The sequence below is a fragment of the Terrapene carolina genome, unplaced genomic scaffold (genome assembly GCF_002925995.2).
Source record: "Terrapene carolina triunguis isolate 2854851 unplaced genomic scaffold, T_m_triunguis-2.0 Scaffold35098, whole genome shotgun sequence".
NCBI classification, from domain to species: domain Eukaryota; kingdom Metazoa; phylum Chordata; order Testudines; family Emydidae; genus Terrapene; species Terrapene triunguis.
In genome coordinates, this window is record NW_020699449.1 from 8,101,362 (window position 1) to 8,116,628 (window position 15,267).

The window sequence follows — 15,267 nt, forward strand, 5'->3', positions numbered from 1 at the left end:
GCTACTAAAGAATTCCAATAATCCAATCCAGAAGTAGAAACAATGCCATCTGATTTTGGTAACAAATTGCACAACTTGAATATACAGGAAATAGAGTTAATTAATGAATTACCCATAAGGTACGCTGGGCTGACAAATATTTATCAATAATCAGCACACGGGCAGTAATTAATGCTCCTCTCCCATGAAGTCAGTGGGGCTTCATACAGGCACAGCAGCTTATCCACTGCGATCACAGCACAGGATTGCTGTCTGGGATGAGTTTGTGAATCACTTGTGACCAGTAAAAAGGATGAAATATTCATTGAATATTATTTATGATGAATAACTCAACAGACTATATTTATGACCACACAGGATGCATTTCTGATACTAGCTCTAGTCAGCATTAAACTGCTCTTTTTCCCCGCTGCTGACCATCTCAGCAAATTGTCGAAGTCAAATAATGTAGCATTTAATGCTTATTAAGTTAGAGTCAGCATTAAAGGTATCTCCCCTCTCTGAAGACTGCTATTAAATCTTGGGGAGAATCTCTAACATCTGGCACATAGTTCCAGCCTCTGCTTATTTAGCTTAACCACACCCACCAAATGGGAAGTTCTATTATTTATAAGCAGACAAGAGCTCATTCTCTAAATTAGACAAGTAACATGATGAATAACGACATGAGACCATTGGACCGTCTGTGTGCAGTGGGAGTAGGCAGCAAAGCCAAGGAAGCAGGAAAAAAATGGAATAGTTTTGGCATTAAATTTATAGCTCAAGTTACCAGAAGGCAATGAAAGAGAGATCAGAATGAAGGATTGCTGCAGTAAAACTCAATGAGGAAATATTTGTTGTACAGGATCAGGTAAGATATGCAATTCTGACATATAAATGGGTAATGGTCCAAAAATATGAGCACTGGCTATATTTAATTTGGGAGAGATAAGGAGATCTCAAACAAAAGTCCTTCTAAAGTAAATTTTACTTCCTAACTATCCATAACATTCAGGAGGTGAGTTACTGAGTCAATGCTTTGGATAGGTAGATGGAAGAGAGTTTGGGAAAGCTCGTTCCGTTTTGGGGAAGGGCGTTTTGGAAAACTGCAATTTTAAGAGCATCTATAATAGAAAACTTGACAATCCTGGAACAGTGAAGTTCTCTGTCCACTGAAGAGGTAGACAAGAAGTAATTCAAGTTTCTACACATTGACATGCCAGTATATTTAAACCATGACCCAAAGGGTTAGTTCAGGTACCACGTGCTCTGATCCCCATTAGAAGAGCCCAGGGAACGCATGTGATTTGTGCTAGTGAGGGAGTGCAGAGGAAGGTCCTTGGTTTCCTTGCTGAGACCATCATCCAAGGTGCCAATATGGTGGTTGTTTTGGTGATGTGAAATCCAGGATCTGGAGCTGCCAAACTCAGTTGATGTAGGAGGACACCAAAGAATCTCACCTGTTAACAAAATTCAGTCACTGCTGACCTAGTGACAAAGTGATTTATTTTTCCATGGTCAATTATAACATTTCTATGGCAATTATATTGTGAGGCCACAAAATCCCAGATCATTTTTCATATGGTACATAAGAAATAGCAGCTTTCTGTAGAATATAGTTCAGGTAAATAGATATTTTAGAGATTAGAAACTGAGGAGGTTTTAAGGCCCAACCCAATGCTGATAGAAGTCATTAGAAGGACTCATTGATATCAGTTGGTGTTGGATTAGGCCTTTGGATGACGAAGCAAAATATTTCAGTTCCTGGGCCTGATTCACTGTTATCCTGCGCCTTGTGAAGATATTTACCCCAGTGCAAAGTGGGTATAAAATGCTTCCCGATCAGAATGGTACCATCGTACATTCCCTTTGAATTGGTCTAAATGACTACACAAGGCACAGGGACACAGATTGTCAAGCCCCACCATCTACTTTTAATCTTCACTTCCCATAGAAGTAGGCACTGGATTTAGGAGAACCACCAGTAAAGCAAGTGACATGCCTATTTGAATTACTAAAATCAGCACAGCTATATGGGAAGTGTGTTAATTAAGAACTAAACTCTGCTATGGTGAACGACTACAACTCAGATTTCATTGCGAATATCACGGGTTTCAGTAGTTTCACCTGCCTGCACCAGGGATTAATTTGGCCCTTTGTATAATCAGAAATAATGTGTCTGTACAGCACACCTAGGACAATGGGGCTCTGGTCCATGACTCAGGCTCCTCAGTGCTACCTGAGCTCAATACCAATAAAAATAATAGAAGTAATACGATGGTGCAAAATATTTGTATAACTAGTAAACGTGAAAAGAGAAGAAACAGGACATGACATTCTAAGCTTGATTCTAATATAGCTCCAGATTTTCTGTGTTACTGAACTATATGCTAAACCTAAAGCAATTCCTTCTTCCCCTTTCTAAAACAATTCAGTGGTTTCTCCCATACAGAATCAGATTGAGACACTCCTCCTGCCTGTTGTTCCTGTCTAACAACTAACAAAAGAGCTGGCAAAATGAAATAGCTTTGCCATTAAATGCACCATAAGCTTCCCACCCTAGGACCCTGATATACAAACATAACATAGGAGTGTTGGAATCCGTTCCATGGATTACTTCCGCTTTGCCAGAGGCAGCAAAAAACACTAGATAACTCTACAAGTCAGTGAAGGGCATTTTCCCTACTCTTTGCTGTTGCTTAAATAACTACCTGCAGTAAACAAAACACAAAGTAACAAATGAGACTATTGCCATCTTTCTGAAGCAAAAGAAACAGACAGGCAGCTATTATTTATCAAAGGACATTGTATGGTACCATGCATGTGCCTACAAATGCAGATAAAATAATTAACGTGTCAAGATGAAAAAGCGTTATACTGTATAAAAGGTATTGCTAAGTAGTTTTAATGAATAAGAGCTACTGGGGGCCTTCTTCAGACATTCAGAATAAATTTGAAACACACATTTGAGATCTGAAAAAGTTCTCTTTTTGTGTGTGCTTGAGATGCTTAAATATATTTGAGGATCTGGGCCTTGGGGGCTTCCTAGTTCCATTTGGAATCAGCAGTGCAGAATCACCGTGAGAGAAGTTATTACATTCTGAGGAGACTTCCAGCCCAGTTTTGACAAAATGGTAGGTTCAGATACACTTGGGACAATTATCTGTGTTACTGGGTGTTCATGGGCACACCAATCTTCTCCCCTACGTTCTATTGTGTCGGCTGGGGGAGCAGGGCCGGCTCCAGGCACCAGCCCACCAAGCTGGTGCTTGGGGCGGCACCTGGAGGGGGGCGGCGCGGCGCTCCGGCCCAAGAGCGGGGCCGCGACCGGACTCTCCCCCCTCCCCCCGGCGCTGCCTCTGGCCACCGGGGAGAGCAGAGCCCCGGCGGGGCTCGCCGCCCTCCCCCCGGCCCTCCGCTCTCCCCGGCGGGGCTCGCCGCCCTCCCCTGCTGGGGGGGCGGGCGGCGGGAGGCTTCTTTGCCTGGGGCGGCAAAAAAGCCAGAGCCGGCCCTGTGGGGGAGGGAGGTTCTAGCCCACCAAAGAACAAGGGGAACAGGTGATGGGTCTGGAATTGGGGCTTTGTGAAAGGAGGTTTTCTGTTGAACAGGAGGAGGAGAAAACTTGTGATGTCCTGCAGCTTGTACTGTGATAAAGGGGGGAGATATTCTGATTCTCCATAGGCTCAAGTTATTTTCACCACAGAGCTCTCATTTTGCATGAAGCAGCTCAGACCCCACACCACGCAGCACAGAAGCCTAAGCAGTAAACACCATACCAGCATTTCAGCTTGATCTGGCTGGGGTTGCAGGCTTTGATGCATTATCTGAATTGGCCCTGAAGAACTAAAAGCTGGTGTGAACCTGCACCACCCTCTACTGTCTCATGTCACGGAAGAGAGGGGAGCCAGAAAATGCAGCATGTGCTCCACTCCCCTCCGAAAGCTCAGGGAATACCACTGTGATTGGCAGTCCTGCAGCAGTGCAAGGTTCCTTTATATGCTTACCCAGGTGTCAGCCACAATTTGACCTTCAGTGTGTTTTATTCTGGCTTGCACAGTATTCTGCCTTTGTTTGTTGAAAGCTTGTTACCACCAATCACATAAAACTATCTTCCTTTCCAGGACAGATTACTGTTTTGTGTACCCAGTAAGAAAGAATCTCCCAAGGGAAATTCTGGAATCCCATCACATAGGACATTTAAAATCAGACTGCACAAAGCAGTTCTAAATGTACTGTAGGGAACAGTACTCATTGCCAAACACGTGAACTATGTGACCTAAACATCAGAACTGGTCAGCGAAGGATTTTTCAACCCAGCTGTGATACATGCAATGATAAGAAACCATGCACATGTTTTCCTATGACAGAGGCATTGGGTACAATTCTGATTATTAGACATATACAGTCAAGTTAGTTCTAGCAAATCCCAGCACTTATTGGTTGTTGTTTTTTGTCTTCCTGAGACAATCTATATTGTTCTTTTTATAAAATTAGACTGTGAAATAAGTTATTTGGCATTACAGAGCTCTTTTATCTTATTCTCTCAAGTCTCCTAACGTCCAACAGTATTTTAAATATAGACTTTCCTTTAAAGTCTCCAGGAACCAAGGTCAAAGTACTGATAAACAAAAACTATACAGTATATACTATCGATTGATTCTCCATTGCCTTGCTGCAGTTTTTTATGAGTGTGATCTTATTGATTTCAGTGGCATTAAGCAGTCGTAAAACTGGACTAACACAGCAGAGAATTAAGGCATATATATTATGGGATGTCAAGTTTCAGAAGTAAATTGTGTACTACCAAGTTATAAACACTGGGAAGCAGGAGTTGCAACAAACGGGGATGTTCATACAAAGTATGTGGCTGAAGCGCCTGTTCTTTGGTGGTGACCACATAGTCACCCCAAATTGTCCTTGGCAGATCCTGTCCCAGTGTTCTTAAGTAATTGTCTACAAAGTTTTCAGACCAGGGGCTGTTTACGAACTATTTGGTGTTGTGTACACATCTATGTTGCATGCTTGGTCATCTCAGTCTCACGGCATTATTTCTTTCACCTGATTGGATGACAATGTATTTTCAAATGAATAGAAACATGCTAAAAACCTATAAACTTTTGGACTCCATAATAATTTCCCTAAATTCATAGTGGTCATCCAAATACTTGCAAATGATGAAACAATACGACACCATGAATCAGCACAAAATGAATGTGACACTCATCTGTTACTCAGTAGCTTTATTATTCAGTAAATTGCTTTACTCACAATGACTAATAATGAAACTGACACAAACCTGAAAGAGAGAAATAACATACCCCGGCCTTTCTAGAGATTCCTGACTACTACTAATTGCTCCTATTGCTTTAAAAATGTCCCCACACTTGGAAAGGGAGCTGGATTCCTTATGAGTAGTTCATAAAATAATGATGTTCAGTTTGCCTTGGATGTGATAGACACCCACCAGGACATAATGCATCCCCTTTACTGCCCCAATCCCAACCCAGAGACCTTTATTGTTTCTGTGGCACTTGCTACTTTAGTATCTTTAACATTCTTCTTTATTCTTCCTTCCACATTCTTCCTTTAGCGGTTTGCCTTGCAGTAGATTAAAAGACAGCATGACACAACCAGGAGAGCATTGGACTGACAGCCAGGAGACCTGGGCTCTATTTCTGGCTCCTCTGCTGACCTGTTTTATATCCCTGGACAAGTCATTTCTCCTCTCTCGGCTTCTGCTTCTCCCTCCCTTTGTCTTGCCGACATGCATCATGGGGAAGGGACTGTTTTAGTCCATGTTTGTACATTTCCTAGCACAAGGTAAACCCGATCTCAGCTGGGCTGCCCAATACTACTACTCGACTTCAACAGCCTCTTCCCCAATTCAAGGAAAATGGGAGCTCCTGAATAAGGGAACTTGCTTTTGTTGGAGCACATCAGTGACTCCTTGATTAGCAGGAGAGGCTGCTGTTGAGAGAAGCAAGCCACTCCGGACATTTAGATTGGCTCTTGGCAGAGCCATTTAAAAATGGGGCAGAAATTGTTCAATATCGAGCAGTGTCCACAGCATTTGCCTTTAAAGGGACAAGCGCAGCTTGAAAATAGTCACACTTCTGCCTGAACACCTATCACCCTGCTCTGTCACAGGTAACGCTCAATATCACTGCAACAGTAAGATGAGAGTGAAGCTATTTTACTCCCTCTATTCAGTTTGTTTGAGCATTTGACAGCACTTTGCATAGTCAGTTTCCCTGCTTCTCTTGCATAACCACTCAGGTCCCAATCCTGCAATCTGATCCACATGAGCAGATTCCTGCAGCCAAGGGAGCCCCATGGATTTCAATGAGACTCCACACGGAAACAGTATCTGCACTCAAAGATCCATTTGAACAATTGGGGCCTTAGTTTGTTAGAATCCCTTGATGTTGGTATGTATCTTTCACCTAACAACAGAGGGGAAAACTTTAAAAAAAAAAAAAAAGATGGAAAAAATAGATTGCAAGCCCACAAAATAGGCCGAGGGACTCAGAGACAGGTGCAATTTGTGAAACTACTTTTTTTTTTTTTTTAATAGACTAGATTTCAGTTTGACAGTGTCCCTTTTACCTGTAAGGTCAGACACTGAAAACTACTTAGAAAAAAATATATCGTTGCATGAGTTCTCCAAGATTCTGCAATGTGTAATCTGGGCAGTAACAATGCAGTGCCAGAGCATAAAACAACTGGTGTGAGACACTTATATTGGGTGACTATTCAGTGGTTTGCCCTGCAGGATATATTGATTTGTTTGAAACTAGACCTGTTTCGGATAGATGTGCATGTGGGGGCATGACCCAAATTGGATTCTATTAACTTTACAGCCAGGCTAAGATTTTCAAAGCCATCTGAGGGATTTGGGTGCTCAAAAAATTAAATGGGCACCAAAATTCCCTCAGAGGCTGGGAAAACCTCAGACTAAATGCCTATTTTGACAAAGAATTTGCATGTCATCCCCATTGGTAAATCAACCACTCCTCCTGAATGCCAATTAAAGCTACTACATTTCCCTGGGGGAAGAGAGAAGTGGACCGGGATCCTTCCTGATGCCAGGCATTGGTATAAGTTGGCTTTTCTCTGGTCTGGTATCATTACCTCTATCAGGTGCTGGCCAGTAAAAGTAAGTGTGGCAGGTCTTGTCATGTAAATAAATACAATTCAGTAAAAAAGATAATTGCATTATCAATAGTGTCTCACTAACTAAACCTATTCTATCTGGTGCATGCAGCTCGCATCCTGGCTCTCCAGCATAATGCCCTAATTATTATTTGTGATCCATCAAGCTACAACGGTAGCACAATGTAGTATCTAAATGGCTCATAATATTCTGGTCTGCAGTTATGTAGATTGAAGAAAAGACATTGTAAAGCCCTGACATATTTTTAGAGCATTTTAATGGTCACTTTAAGATCAATGATGGCATATGATAAAATCTCTGACCATCAATAATATTGAGTAGGGTGATTTTGGTTGCACTGCCTGGTTTCTACAAAAGCTAAACACAATTCAAGGCACCAGTTCTACATGCATGGACACACTCAAACGAATATTCTAGATTTCATTAACTTCCCTCCTCATTCCCATGAAGCATTAGACCCTTCTCTCCCCCCAGCCCCTGCCACTAGTGGCCACATACTATATGGAACGTGACTAACACTAGCGACCCAAGTAAGTATACTCAAAAAGGGGTAATTGGCATAAGATTTACAGGGTTCTAGGAGCATGACTTAACAATTTTGGTGTCCATTAAAAATGGTCTTTTAAGGCTCAGCCAAACATACCAATGACAAAGAAAACATTGGATTAGATGCTGTGCTGGACCTCTTAGGAGATAGCCATCATGGCACTGGGAAATGATCTCCTCTTGAGCACAGAAGAGAGCCATAACCCTATACCCATGCTGCTGGACCTGTTTGCATATCTAGCAGGGCTGACCATAGAATCCTGCTGTCCCACCTCACTCACGTAGCAGAACCTAAGGGGAATCACTCTGATATGGATTCTATCGTTGCTTTCAGGACACCCATTGTAACTCACTGAGCGCACTTCATAGAATCACAGGGTTGGAAGGGACCTCAGAAGGTGATCTAGTCCAACCCCCTGCTCAAAGCAGGACCAATCCCCAGACAGATTTTTGCCCCAAATCCCTAAATGGTCCCTTCAAGGACTGAACTCACAACCCTGGGTTTAGCAGGCCAATGCTCAAACCACTGAGCTTGCTCCTCCATCTCCAAAGCCCTCACCAGTGGAGACCCAAACTTTCTGCCATCTTGTTTAACATTTGTATGAAACCATAGGGAAGACCGCTGACATTTTACTCCAGGCTGTCTCACAGACATCACTCAGCTCTTCATCACCTTCACATCAGATGCAACGTGCATCATTTCCCTGATCTCCTGGGACTTGACTGAGATCAGCCGGTTGGAGCTACATCCTGGAAAGACTAAGGCATCTGCAACATCACCCTCCACTGAAGACTTCTATCCTTATATTGTTAGAACCATCTGCACCATCTATTCACCCAGGCACCGTCAGGATATGCAGATAGTCAGGGCCATGACATTGGCCTTTTCCTTCTCTATGGCTGGCACAGACCCTCTATCACCCAATACTACTACAATCAGACTTAGACACACTGTTCCACACATTTGTGACCTCCAGGGCTCAAGTGTAGTATTTTCTGGATATGCTGATCTTAGAAAGTTACAATTCTTATTTAGATCATTTGCTCAGCAGCAGAGTGCAGAGAGAACATTTTCCTAGTGCTCCACTTTCTAAATTGGCTCCTCTTTAAATAGAGACTCAAATTTAAAAACATTTCAGTCCTCATCTTCAATGGGGCCTTCCATGGTGCCCAAGTTACCTGAGGACTGCCTCACCCTGCAGGACTATAACTTTCCAGCTCAGCTACATAGTGACACCTCACTGGGTCTTTGATGGCACAGAAGCACCAGCAAACTCAGATGGTGTGCAGCAGGGATGCATCTCGCCCTGGCACTTCTCCATTGAGCTATTGACTGGATACTAGGACTTTCCACTCCACACGTCAGAATCAAGGTTGGACAAGAAATGTTCACCAACCAAGGCTATGCTGACAACTCTGCCTTGCTTGTGGAGAACCCAGAGAATTTCAGCCCTGCCCTTCAAGGTTTGCAAGATGTTGACCACACTATGGGGTTGAACATCTCATTGCAGAAGACCAAAGTCCAGAATCTCAGAGATGGGCCACCAGCCCCACCAATGCAGTGGGTCAGGCACCATGGAGAGTGTTGGCAAGTTCATCGACCTAGGCAGCAAGAAGAGTTCAAATGAGTTCCAGCAACCCAGATGTCCTCCAATGAATAGGTCTCGCCACCTCCTGAATGAAGTCCATTCTCACCTATGGATGCAAAATCTCTCTGTGCTGAGACAAAGTTCAGGATCTATCCAACCTGTGTAGTACCTGTACAGTTATAAGGGTCAGAAACCTGGACCCTCTTACAAGCAGACTTGGAGAGACAAAAGGTATTCTATATCCACTGTCAGCACCAAATCCTGAACATAAAGAGGCTTGACTTTGTGCAAAATGCATCCTGTAATCTTGCAGAGGTCTAGTCTTCCTCCAGTCACTCACTACATCCAAAACTGGCATTGTGTGCTCTTTGGCCATATCACTAGGATGGAGAAAAGATTCCAGCACATCATGCTCTCAATCTCTTCATTGACGTACAAAGGGGTGCATGGCTTGACCATACCTGGCATCACTCACAGGGACACCCCCAGAGATTCATGGGTGCACAGGATTGAGCCAGGTCTAGGAACTTCACTCTACAATGCATGGTGCAATGGTCCTCAGAAGACTATACACATTTGATAATGGCAACAGCTACATATCATGGGAACAAGGACACGGTCAGTGTCACTTGAGAGATTCATGCATGCAGGAAACCATTTTATTGGCAACTGACCTCAAATCTGGAATTCCCAGAAGAGCTCAGGATGACTACAAAGTGCAGCACATTTGACACTAAATGCTAAACCTCCTTCAATTTATAGGAGACATCCATACATGCACATGAGACTAGAGCTGGGAGAATTTTTTGGCCTAAACTTTTTTTTCCTATTGCAGGGGAAAGGGTGGGGGCAAAAATGCAGTTTTGTCAACACCAAAACGAGAGAGAGAGAGAGATTTGCCAAATTCTTCATATAAAAAACCAAACCCAAATTCTTAAAAAAAGAAATCAAAATGTCTCATTTTGACATTGTCAAGATGAAACATTTTGATGTTGCAGTTTTTCAATGCCTTTGTTTCAAAATGTCCTTGAATTATATTAAAAACACAAAAATGTTTTAAAATGGTCAAAACGGAAACAAAATATTTTGATTCTGTTGAAACAAAATGTTTAGTTTGACCCTAGACAAAAAAGATTGACCTTTCAATTTTCTAAAAACTTCAGAAATTTCCATTTTTGGTCTGACCAAAATTATTATTTTTACTTTTTGAAATTGCTAGTGAACTGAAAAATCCACTCAGCTCTACGCTAGACCCATCTTTCCTGCTCAAAAATCCCACTTTAAATCATTACAATCACGTTAGTTTTGAGTCCCCCTTACAAAGCATCCGACTGCCCAAGAAGAAACTGAGTGCCACTCCCAGTTGGGGCAAACTATAGGGACTCAAACCTAAAAGATCTGGGCACCCGCAACTCCTGTTGAAGTCGGTGGGAAGTGAAGGTTCTCAGCACTTCACAGAACTGCTCAGCTTTGTGCGTGAGTAAACTCCACCTCTAAGGGCTGGTCCACACTAACCCCCCACTTTGAACTAAGATACACAACTTCAGCTACGTGAATAACGTAGCTGAAGTCGAAGTACCTTAGTTCGAACTTACCGTGGGTCCAGATGCGGCAGGCAGGCTCCCCCCGTTGACTGCGCGTACTCCTCTCGCAGAGCAGGAGTACCGGCGTCGACGGCGAGCACTTCCGGGATCGATCCGGGATCGATTTATTGCGTCTAGACAAGACGCGATAAATCGATCCCAGAAGATCGATTGCCTGCCGCCGGACCCGGAGGTAAGTATAGACGTACCCACAGTTCTAACAACTTTATTTCAGCATAAGATGCCATATCAGGAGTTGACTTCTGCCCAGAGAAACCGCCCCATGTTAAAATAGCTAGAAACCTAAAACAACTAAGCACCATCACCCAGACAATAATTAATCTCATAATCACCAACTTAGCCGGCTGCAATTGTCATGTATTGTTTCATCAGTTTTCATTGGCAGGAAATGAATGATTTCTATCTCCCAAAAAATGAAACAACTCAGTGAGCATAACAGGAACGTTATTTATTAGGGGAGAATAAATCATAAGCAAAGTACCAGCAAATAAATAGATGGGACACTCTGCCAGGTGAATGAATAAATTTGCCAGTTCTCTTTCAGGCAGGTGGCAATCTAGATCCAAGCTTTAATGGACACGGATTTCTGTTCTGCTCTCACATGTCAAGTGCCAAGATATTCAGTGCCAACAGAATGCGACGATTCATCTTGTTTGGAAAATAGCAATCCAAATTAAATCAGGAGGCTGTTTCCCAGAGTGGGTCGTGAAGAGTGGTATCTGAGGCCTTGTGCATCAAAATAGAGATTAGCCCAATAAAAATCACCCCACAATTCAACGTGGACATCTCCAAGGACTTGGGTTCACATCCTCGATTAGTTCATAAATGAAGAGAGACGCTGGAGGCATCATCCTAAGTGTGAAAAAGAAAAAAGAAAAAAAAAAAGCCCATTTGGCAGCTTACTGATCACGAGGCCAATTACAGGATGAAGCAGGGATGGTGCAGATTTAGGAGCGGGATGCACTGGCAGAGCTGTGTAAGGGAGTTTGCACAGGAGCAGCCCACACTCTGTCTGAACACAGCTGGTGCTATTAGTCTCACTTACTGCTTCAGCCCACAGATAGTAGCAGTAATTGGCTTCCTTCCCTTCAGCATGCACCAAGTGGTGGCACATTCCTAAACAGAGAGATTGGATGGAAGCAATGTGATTAAACAGCAACCCAATGTGATTAAACAGCAATACTCCAATTGGCAGGTTTACTCGTTCAAGCGGGTACCTTTTTCTTCTGCGGATCTAATTCTTTTTCTGTCATTTGCCAGAGGATGCACTTGACGCTATGGCCAGAAATTCATATAATTAAAATGGTGCATTAGGAGCCCCTTTCCTCTTCAGGCCCTGCTCTGGCAAGCTTGCCCCAAGAACCAAGCCTTCTGGATCCGATAGCTGCAGCGACCCACAGCTTTGAGCCTTCGCAGAGGTTTATGACGACTCTGGCTATGTAGTGTCTTTGCAGCCATGCGGAGGGGATATGTGGACGTGCAATGCCCAAGTGTTGACAGCATGCTGTTACAGGCAGAATTGTTTCAGTGGCACTGAAGGAGTACTCTCAGCAAAGACAACTGCTACACTTCGACAAAGGGTGCAGCAGCTATTCTTCCCAGAACTAGACTACAAGTGCTCATGGGTTGGGAAGCCAGTGGGGCTCCGCTCCCCAAAATCTGAGGGATTTTTCTCACTAGCCTGTCCCATTTCCCTTGCACTCACAGAACACAATGCTCACTCCTCCCCATGAAGGTGCACCCAGCTGTGTGTAGTCACCTTCCCACCTTACATCATCCACACAAGAGAAACCCAAATCTGTTTCTATGGCTAGAACAGAGAAGAAAGAGGGGCAGCGCCTCAAGAAATTATGGGATTGCAGTCTGTCAGACAGAGCCTTGTGCCCTAAGATCATTTCCTCAGATTTTGGTTAAGGATAAAGGTCTTCTTCATAGGGCAGATGGAACAGAAACTAAAACCGTCACACTGTCATGGCTGTTAGCGAGAGTGCAGTCAGCAGACTTGACCACATATTTCACATGGTTATTGAGCACTTACTAGAACCTTTTCACATCTTATGTCCCTTCTCTCAGCAACCAGATGATTTACTTGAAGGAAAAGCCCTCTCTCCTATCATTTCCAGGAGACTCTATGCTCTCAGGTTATGTCAACACAGCAAGGAAAAAGCCATGGCTGGCCTGTGCCAGCCAACTCGGGACTGGGGCTGTGGAGCTGTTTCATTGCTGTGTAGACTTCCAGGATCAGATTGGAGCCCAGGCTCTAAGGTCCTGAGGCCTGGTCTACATGGGGGGGGGAGAATCAATCTAAGTTACGCGACTTCAGCTACGTGAATAACGTAGCTGAAGTCGACGTACTTAGATCTACTTACCGCAGTGTCTTCACTTTGGTAAGTCGATGGCTGATGCTCCTCCATCAACTCCGCCTGCACCTCTCAGCCTGGTGGAGTACCGGAGTCAATGGGAGAGTACTTGGCAGTCGATTTATCGCTTCTAGACAAATCTAGATAAATCAACCCCCGCCGGATCGATCACTGCCCGTCGATCCAGTGGCTAATGTAGACAAGCCCTGAGCTGTGGGAGGGTCCTAAAGCCCAGGCTCCCGTCCAAGCCCGGAAGTCTCCACAGCAATGAAACAGCCCCACAGGCCGAGTTCTGAGAGCCCGAGTTGGCTGGCATAGGCCAGCCATGGCTTTTTCTTTGCTCTGTAGAAATACTCTCAGGGGTTCCAACCCTGGGTTTACCTAGGACTGAATCAAACCTGAACTCTACAGCATGTTTTTCTTCTGTGACAAAAACCAATGGTTACAGTACACATTAGAAATAAATGGCTGCTACAAGCTATCCTTATGGTTAGGATCACAACTCCACATAGACATTAGAAACATCAACCAAGTGTACACATGGAAGGTCAGAGTTAGAACTAGATATGGGTTCCAGACCTACAATTTAGCTCCAGGGGATCAGAATTTGAGTTTGTTTTGGGCCTCTCTCTAGTCAAAACTCACAAACAGGGCTCTAGAAACACAGGTCTCAACCTACAGCATTGAACTAAAGGAGCAGTCCCATTGACTCAACAAATAGAAGGAGACTATACATAGCCATGTCGGACATGACTACATAAGCCAGACTACCAATGGCACTGAAAGTTCTTTTGATCACTGGTACTTTCAAGCTCACCTCTCTTGCCTGTCTGCTTTCCTGTCTTTATAATTAAACATTGCATTGAACTGTACTCTATGTATTAGCCCTGCTGTTTTCTCAGCCACTACTTTGATATTTTTTTCCCTCCTTTAATTTTAATAATTGCACATATTTTTATGTAAGAAAAGAACCAAAGCAATTCACTCCTCACCCCTCCCCTTCTCACTGTATCTCCAATACCCATGCGCATTAAAAGCTCATCCATCATTGTTTCTGGAGATTCAACTTTTTAATCAGGGCTGTATGTACATTGGTTTGAGCATGTGGCAGTTTAATTACCCTCTTGAAAATGTGAAACACATCTTTGTCATATCTACTTATATCTGAAGAGAGAGGCATCCTATAACACTAATTAAAGTAGGATGATGACATTTTTTCCATACTCAAATTATATCCCATCTGTCTAGTCATCCCTGTGTTCATTCTCTGGATTAATTAAGGGCGGGGAAAGGTTGTTTCCCAGGAGTTTCACCTAATGCTGGGTGAAAAGTCAGTTTTAATGAAGAAACATGCAAAATTCCCTCCCCCCACCACAAAAAAAGAAAAGAAAAGAAAAAAAGAACAAAGTAAAATTAAGTACTTTTATTTGCTGATGTCTGCCTAATCTACCTCTCAAGATATGTGCCTGTTCTATGTGCCCTGCTTTTGAAAGCAGTACGTGCATGGTTATTTACTGTAGCCAGCAGCTGGTCTAATAGCACACACAGTACTGTCAACAAATCACAGATAGTCACTGTGTCCTGGTACCTGATTGCTTTCTGGTCAGGCCAATTGTGTGCTAATGGCGTTATTAAAGGACAATGTGACATTGGAGCAAATGGACATAATGACAAACAAATTGATTTTTGAACATCATCATCATCTTTTATCGCCCTGAGAAAGTTTTGTCTCGAGGTATTTTCTTCAGGGGTTTGAGATATTTGGATAAAATGTAGCTCTCTAGAGCCGTGTCCACAAGGGATTATATAAACACACAAAATGGCTCTCACCATTAGCACCAGTTTTGCTCCACTAGTGTTCACCGCACTGGGAGGGTAAAACAGACTCTGGCTGTTTTCAGTATATATTAGACTTCATCTGAGACAATTTAATGACGGAAGGATGGTTCAGTGATTGGAGCGTTAGCCTAACATTCCAGAGACTTCAGTTCACTTCCCTGCTCTGCCACAGATTT